The sequence below is a fragment of the Octodon degus genome, unplaced genomic scaffold (assembly GCF_000260255.1).
Source record: "Octodon degus isolate 3935 unplaced genomic scaffold, OctDeg1.0 scaffold00206, whole genome shotgun sequence".
NCBI lineage: Eukaryota > Metazoa > Chordata > Mammalia > Rodentia > Octodontidae > Octodon > Octodon degus.
This window is the reverse complement of record NW_004524782.1, coordinates 2,826,238-2,833,858: the sequence shown is the minus strand read 5'-3', so window position 1 is coordinate 2,833,858 and position 7,621 is coordinate 2,826,238.

Genomic DNA, 7,621 nt, shown 5'->3' with positions numbered 1-7,621 from the left:
ACAGCGCTGTCCTCCTCTCTGGGGAGACTTGTCTTGGAGCTGTCACAGGGGTGTTCCAGAGTTGGGAGTGTCCTGTAGGGTCCAGAAGCAGTTCAGGTGGCCTGCAGGCAGAGGTCCCTGAGGCACTGCTGGCTTGGAGCTGTGGAACAGTGCACTTCCACAGAGGTGGCAAAACATGATTAGGAGCAGAGGGATCAGCCTTGTGCAGTCGAAGATGGGGCAGCAGCTGCCTAGGCCTGGGGCTCTGCGCACCAGATGAGTTCCCACCTTCCAGGTGGGAAACCCCGTGTGATTGGCACTATGCGATCAGGGCTCCTGCAGGCACACACACTTGTGGATGAGACCTTGTGTCAGAGTCGGGGAAGCAGGAAAGGGGACTGGCAAACAGAACCACTGTTCCCAGAGTTTTCCCTTCTCTTAATAGAAAAGCTCTGAGCTTTCTATGGGTAGGTGACTGCCCAGAGTCAAGGCGTTTCCCCTGCTGCTTGCTGTTCCCTTGGTGGCAGCATGTGGCGTCCAGAGAGCTGACGTTCCTCCCAGCACCGCTCCTCTCACAGCACCGTAGCGCACACTGTAGGTTTGGGACCAGAGGGGTGGGTGAGAAAGGTGACAGTGCTTTTCAGTGGGGCAGAGATGAGCACAGCCCCCAGCTCGGGACAGTCGCTTCCCCTGCATAGTTCCTGCAGTGTGGGCACTACGGCCGGGGTCGGGGCTGGGAAGCACATTCCAGCTTCTGAGGCTTCTGTAGAGGGCCAAGGACAGTGCGGCTGTTTCACATCAAGGCTGCCCAGCTCACAGGCTGCTCGTCCCTGTGCAGCCTGTAGCCCTACGACATTCAGTACCACGGAGCAGAGGGCCGCAGATGTCAGATCCTACAGTCGGCTTTGCTTTGGGTTTTGTCATCTCTACAGGTCTCTGAATAGTTTTTATACAGGGTATTTTTTTTCTACTTACATAATTTAAAAATACCGATATTCCAGCAGAAGGACGTGTGAGAACGAGGCACTGGTGCACCTTATGGGGCTATGGGTTCCAGTGCCCTCGGCAGCCTCCCTCCAAGCCCCGTTGGTAGAAGGGAAGCCATCCAGGTTCTCAGGCTGAGCAGCTGACCCCACCCCTTCCTGAGGGCAGGCTCCTGTGATGCCCTAAAACAGCACCCTAATAGGATCGAAGCAGAAAACACTTTGTGTTTAGAGCAAAATTATGTTTTAGAAGATGAAACATCCTTGGTTAAAAAAAAAAAAAAAAAAAACCACCAGGTAACTTCCTCAGAAGATAGCCTAGAATGAGAAAGGTTACATTTTCTCTAGCTGTATGAGCTTGTTACTTGTAGAAACTTACCATTTTTGGAGAATTAGAGGACTTTGTATGGTCAGACACCGTGGACTCCCAAAGATAGCTGATGGCAGTACTGTTGCACCTTTTGGAGCCTGTAATAATACAGCCATAGGCTTGTGTGCCATAGGTTCATCACCACTGACTGGCAAACAGCATAGCCTAGGGTACCTGGCATTCTGGCACCTGATACTTGTACAGGTTGGGTGACAGGCTCCCTGAGGGTCAGGGAAAGGCGAATGCCTCACACATAAGTGCTGCTATTTGTAACTTGCCCATAATTCTGGATGTCTATCCCTTTCCGTGATCTACCTGCCAGTAAACAGACATTAGTGGTCCTCAGTAGTATTTGCCAGGTATCTTGTGCCTTGTCTGCTCACGCAGAAGGAGGAACTGTGATCACAGGGAGGTCTGCCTTGTGCTGACACTCCGCTTCAGCCTGAAGTCTAGCCTGAGCCTGATGCAGCTCCAGGGTCTGGCTGTCCTACCCTCTGCATGTCTCTGCTCAATACAACAGCTCTGTAAGGAGCATTGGGCATGACCTGGGACCTCAGAGCCTCACAGTGACTGTTCAGGGGTCTCTGCCTTTGGCCTGGTTGAGGTGAGTCGGCTAAAACAAGTCATCTTCCTCTTGTGAAGAATCCTGTCCCTTTTGTGGTAGGAAAGAGGTCATTCACCAGGGTTTCTGCAAATCCTCTGTCCTTGGTGGGGCGGTTCCTCCCTCTGGTTAATGAACTCCAATCCTGCATGTCATTGCTGGCCAGATTTCAGACTTCAGACTCCAGGTTCTCCCCTCTTTGTTGAAGGCTAAATTCTTAGCCTGGATCTTAGATCTTATCCTAGGGCATTTGGAGTACTACTCAGCTATGAAGAAAAACAAACTAGAAAGGCTTCATGGGTAAGTGAATGCAACTACAGGTTATACTCATAAGTGAAATCAATCAGAGCCAAGATGATTATACTCATAATTTCCATCAGTTTTGTTTTTTTGTTTTTTTGTTTTTTTTTTATAGCAGTTAATGTTTAGGATTTTCATCCTGACTAACTCCGTATGCTGATATTTGCAGTCTAAACAACTACTTCGAGGACAGCAATGTGTAATACAAAAGCCATGGTTGAATACCTCATCTTGGTCTTTTAAATGCATACCATTTCTAATGTTTTATCAATTAATATATTCTCTAAAATAAAACAAGAAAAGACAAGGAAAAAACTTAAGATTTCTTGAAAGCAAGCCCCAATATTCAATAATTTACCCAATCTTGCAAAACTATTTGTTAATCTGAGCAACAGATTTAATGAAAAAAGTAGCTAATAAGAACTATTGTTATAGTTATTCCTGTTTTGAAAATCTGTAACATGTGTATTGTTACCATTTCTATCTTTTGTCTATTTGTTTTTGCTTCTCTTTTTACTCTTCAAAATTACATTAAATAAAATTTTTAAAAAATAAAACGATAAAATAAAAGCTAAAAAAAGTAGGCCTTCCCAAACAAAAGGAAAAAATGGGTAACTGCAAGCAATACACACTTCAAAAAAATACAAAAAGAAACTGAACAAATGTCCAATAAGTGTATCTTTGGCTATTAGAGAAATACACAGAAAACATTGTAATTCTATCTTAATCCAGTGACAATAGCTATCATGAAGGACTCACTACTGCTGAGCGGAGGAAGGGAAACTACATTTTTGGAGGGATGTAAACTACTACACAAAATAGAAATCAGTACGGAAATTCCACAAAACATGAAAATAGAAATTCCATTTGATGCAGCTGTCCCTCCTGAGTCTATCCAAACTAGTCCTTACAGTACAGTATGTGTGTGGTTCTCATGTGAAAAACCCAAGTTATAAATAAATTAAAGAGCAAATAAGGGCAATACAGTAGTATAAAGTGATATAGACCTTCCAGAAATGGGAGGTCATGTGGTGAAGGGGAGAGAGAGGCAATTGAGTGGTAAATATATACCAGCAGTAAAACAAGCTATGTAAAAAAGAAAAAAAAAAAAAAAAAAAACTAAGACATAGCAACATAGAAATCAAAGATAGAAAAAAATTGACTAGGTCTATAGAAAGATGAAATATGATGGCAAATATCTTTGATTTTATCAATACGGTAAATAAAATACTTTTGAAAAATTTAAATATTCCATCATTATATCCATTTGGGTACTTTTTCAGGAGATATAGCTAAAAAATAAAAATCAAGTAAATAAATGAAAAATTTCATATTTAATGAGTTAAACAACTAGAATTATAAAACAAGTACCAAATGAATGCACTTTATGATAAGCAGATTACAAATTTTTAATGATTAGTATTACTCTTACTAAAATTTAAATTTTACATGTTTTGGTACAGTCTCCTAGTATTATTTCCTGATGGAAAAAGTAATCATGATCTGATTAATATAGATGTATACATCCACACCTATGGCTATTATGTAGACATGTACTTGCACACACGTCTTGTATACTTAGGAGTGAATATGTACATATGTGTACATGTATGTGTGTCATCACCACTGATTACATGAGAGTCTGAGGGAAGGAAAGAGTCAAAATTAGGGACAGGCATGGTGTAGGACCAGGTGCCAGAATCTTTAGGGGAAAGGCCTGATGTGGGACCCTGTGATGGAACTCCCTGCTAGGGGCCCCTAGCCTCTCCCCTAGAGAGGCTAGGGGCAAGACCCAGTGAACTAAACCAGGAGCAGAACATCTAGACAGTGAGGCACAGTGGGTTCACTTCCATAAGCCACAGCAGGAAGAAGCCAAGCACAGCAGCCAGACCCAAGCCAGGCTCAGCTGGCCAAGTTTGAACTTGCTAGATCTGGACCCAATGAGCTGAGGTATACTGCTAGACAGACAGACAGACAGACAGACAGACAGACAGACAGACAGACAGAGACAGGGACGAGACAGAAAACTGGGTTGAGCTACTCTGCCTGAAAGACTGCAGGTACATCAAGGGAAGGCATCCTGGTGGAAATTCCAAATTTAATATCTGCTTTGCTATACAGTCATAATGTGTGCTCAAACCCATTACTAATGTTGCTAATTATAATACTGTAAGTAGAAAACTATATCTGCCTTAACCACATGATCTCTCTTGGGTAATATCTGAAGCGCTAGGGTAATAACTGTACCAGAGCTCTACATCAAAGGTCAATACAGTGCCAAACAGAAACCTATATCTCACTCTCAATCGATAAAGATGACAAAACCTTGGGAAACAAAACAAATATCTTTGACACAGAGGAGAAAACTTAAAGAACAGACTACAGACAGGCCCTGGTCACATTGATATAGCTAACTACCAAAACTTTCAGAAATCAATATAATAAGTTCTCTATGAAATAAAAAATGACAATGAGAAAGAACAGAAAGCATTGTGAGGCCCTGAGAAAAAATGCTGGAGACACTAGCATAGAAGAAATTAGAAGACATACACCTGAAATCTCTGAACTAATACCATTTGAAGTAAAGAAACAACTGCAGAAAGGTGCAGGAGAAATCAGATCAGAAATAATATCTCAAATGAAAGAAATGACAATTATAATGAAATAATTACTGTTTCTGAGCAAGAAACAAATAGAATTGAATAATGGAAGCCTTGCATGAGCAATGTAGAAAAAAAAAAAATGCATGAAGTAGATTCAAAGATATTCAAAAGGTTAAAAACTCAAAGTTGGCTGCTTAGACACAGAGACCTGGTTTCGATCCTCAGCATGCAGTGCTGGCCCTGCCACCAGGGTGCACTGAGATGGTGACAGTCTGGGTGTGGTGACACACACCCCTATAATTCCAACACTTGGCAGGCTAAAAACAGGAGAATCACTACAAGTCCAATCTATGTACTGATCCCCTGTAGACACTGTACTAAATACATAAAGAAATACAAAAAAAAGTTGGCAAAACTGTAGAATGAAAGTAAAGATAGACTTTCAGACCTTGAAACATTGTTGCAGCTAGTGAAAAGATGAGGAAAGACCTCTTAAAAACAACTAGGATCCAGAAAATAGTAATTCAACTGCAAAATGATGCAAAGATGAACAACATAAGAGTAATAGGCATCAATGAGAAAGAAGGAACACAAACAATACAAAAAGAATATGGGCAGAAGTAATGGCAGAAAATTTTCCAAATATGGGGAAACAATCTGACATTCGGGCAACTGAGGCATACAGAACGCCAAATAACATCAACCCAATTAAAACCACACCCAGACGTATAATGATCAAGATCCCAGAAACTCCACACAGGAACAGTATACTAAAAGCTGTTAGAGAAAAAGAAACAAATCCCATTTAAAGAAAAACCCATCAGAATTCACCAATTAAAAGAAATAGACTGACACAGTGGATTAGGAAACAAAATCCAACAATACAAGAAGTACATTTAACTCATAAATTCATAGGCTGAAAGTCAAAGGATGGAAAACAATACTGCATGCCCCAGGACCTCAGAAAAAAGCAGGGATAGCAATCCTATTCACAGACAATTTGAAATTCAAACAAAGAATGATAAATGGAAATGAAGTCACTACACACTGGTCAGGGGAAAAATATAAAAGGAAGAGATAACAGTCATAAATATGTATGTGCCACATAAAGCAGCACCCAACTATGAAGACAAATCTTAATGAACATGAAAAATGTAATATCTGATAGGTCAGGATTCTTGATTGGTGGATAGAGGTTGGTCAACTTTATTCATCAATGGAGAACCCCAGTAATCTTAGAAAACACATAATTTGGTAAAAGCAAAAAAATTAAAATAAGGTTTTCTCATAAAAGTTGCTACATTAAATATACTCATGCCTTTCTCTTATGCTCCAGATATTTATAAGAGGTTCATGTCAAGCCAACATGAGGTCATAAGTTAAATGATTATTTTGTCATCACTTATGACTAAGTGACACTACTACATATGACTATTGATGTCAGATGTTCTTTTTACAAGTTTCACTACTGTCTCCTAACATTCTACAGGAATTTAAATGTTCAAATGTCTATGGTTGATAAGAAATAACAGACTCCAGCCAGCACCCAGGCCTATCATGTGAGTGAGAGTGCTCGGGGCCCAACGGATCCTCACTCCAGCCAGTGCAGTGCCCAGGCCTGGCATGTGAGTGGAACTGTCTGTTGGTCCACTGGATCTTCATTGCAGCCAGCACCCAGGTCAGGCCTGTGTATGGAACTACCTCCATCAGACAGGCCCGATGTGGAACCCTGCGACAGAACTCCCTGCAGAGAGGGTAGAGGCAAGATCCACCCAGCCGATCCAGAAGAAGAACATCTTGCCAGAGTGGCGCAGCTGGTTCCCTTCCGGAAGTGGAACACAGCAGGCAGATCCAAGCCACACACACCTAGACGAGTTTAAACTTGGGAGATCACGACCCAGTGCTAAAGTGATAACTACCAAAACTCTACACCAAAGGTCAGAAGACAGTGCTATACAAAATAAAGAGAAGGAGCAAAATGCATTCTCAGGCTTCAAGCCCACCCAGGACAAATGCAGGACATACTAACATAGAAGAAATTAGAACCACACCCCTGAAATCTCTGAAATAATAGCATCTGAAGTAAAGAAACAACTGCAGAAAGGTATAGAGGAAATCAGATCAGAAATAATCTCTAAAGTAAAACAAGAAATGATAACTATAATGAAAGAAGTACTAAGTGCTTCTAAACAAGACAAAAAATAGAGGAGAATAGAAAAATGATGAAATTCTTGAATGAGCAATATAGGAAAGAAATAGAATGCATGGAGCAGAATCAAAGTAACATGCAGGAAATTAAAACCTCAATCACAAGCTGGCAAAATCGTTTGAATGAAAGGGACAATAGACTTTCTGACCTTGAAGACACCATTGCAGCTAGTGAAAAGGTAAGAAAAGATCTCTTAAAAACAACTAGGATGCAGAAAAAATAATTCAACATCGGAGAGACGATGCAAAGATGAACAACATAATATAAATCAATGAGAAAGGAGTTAACACAAATGATATAAAAAGAATATGGACAGAAGTAATAGCAGAAAACTTTTCAATATGGGGAAACCATCTGTCATTCAGTTAACTGAAGCATATAGAACTCCAAATAACATCAACCCAATTAAAACCACACCCAGACATGTAATAAGATCCCAGAATTTCAGCACAGGAGCAGTATACTAAAAGCCGCTAGAGAAAAGAAACAGAACACATTTAAAGTAAAACCCATCAGAGTATTGGCAGATTTCTCTTCACAAGCCATCAAGTCAAGAAGAGGATGGAACAAAGTACT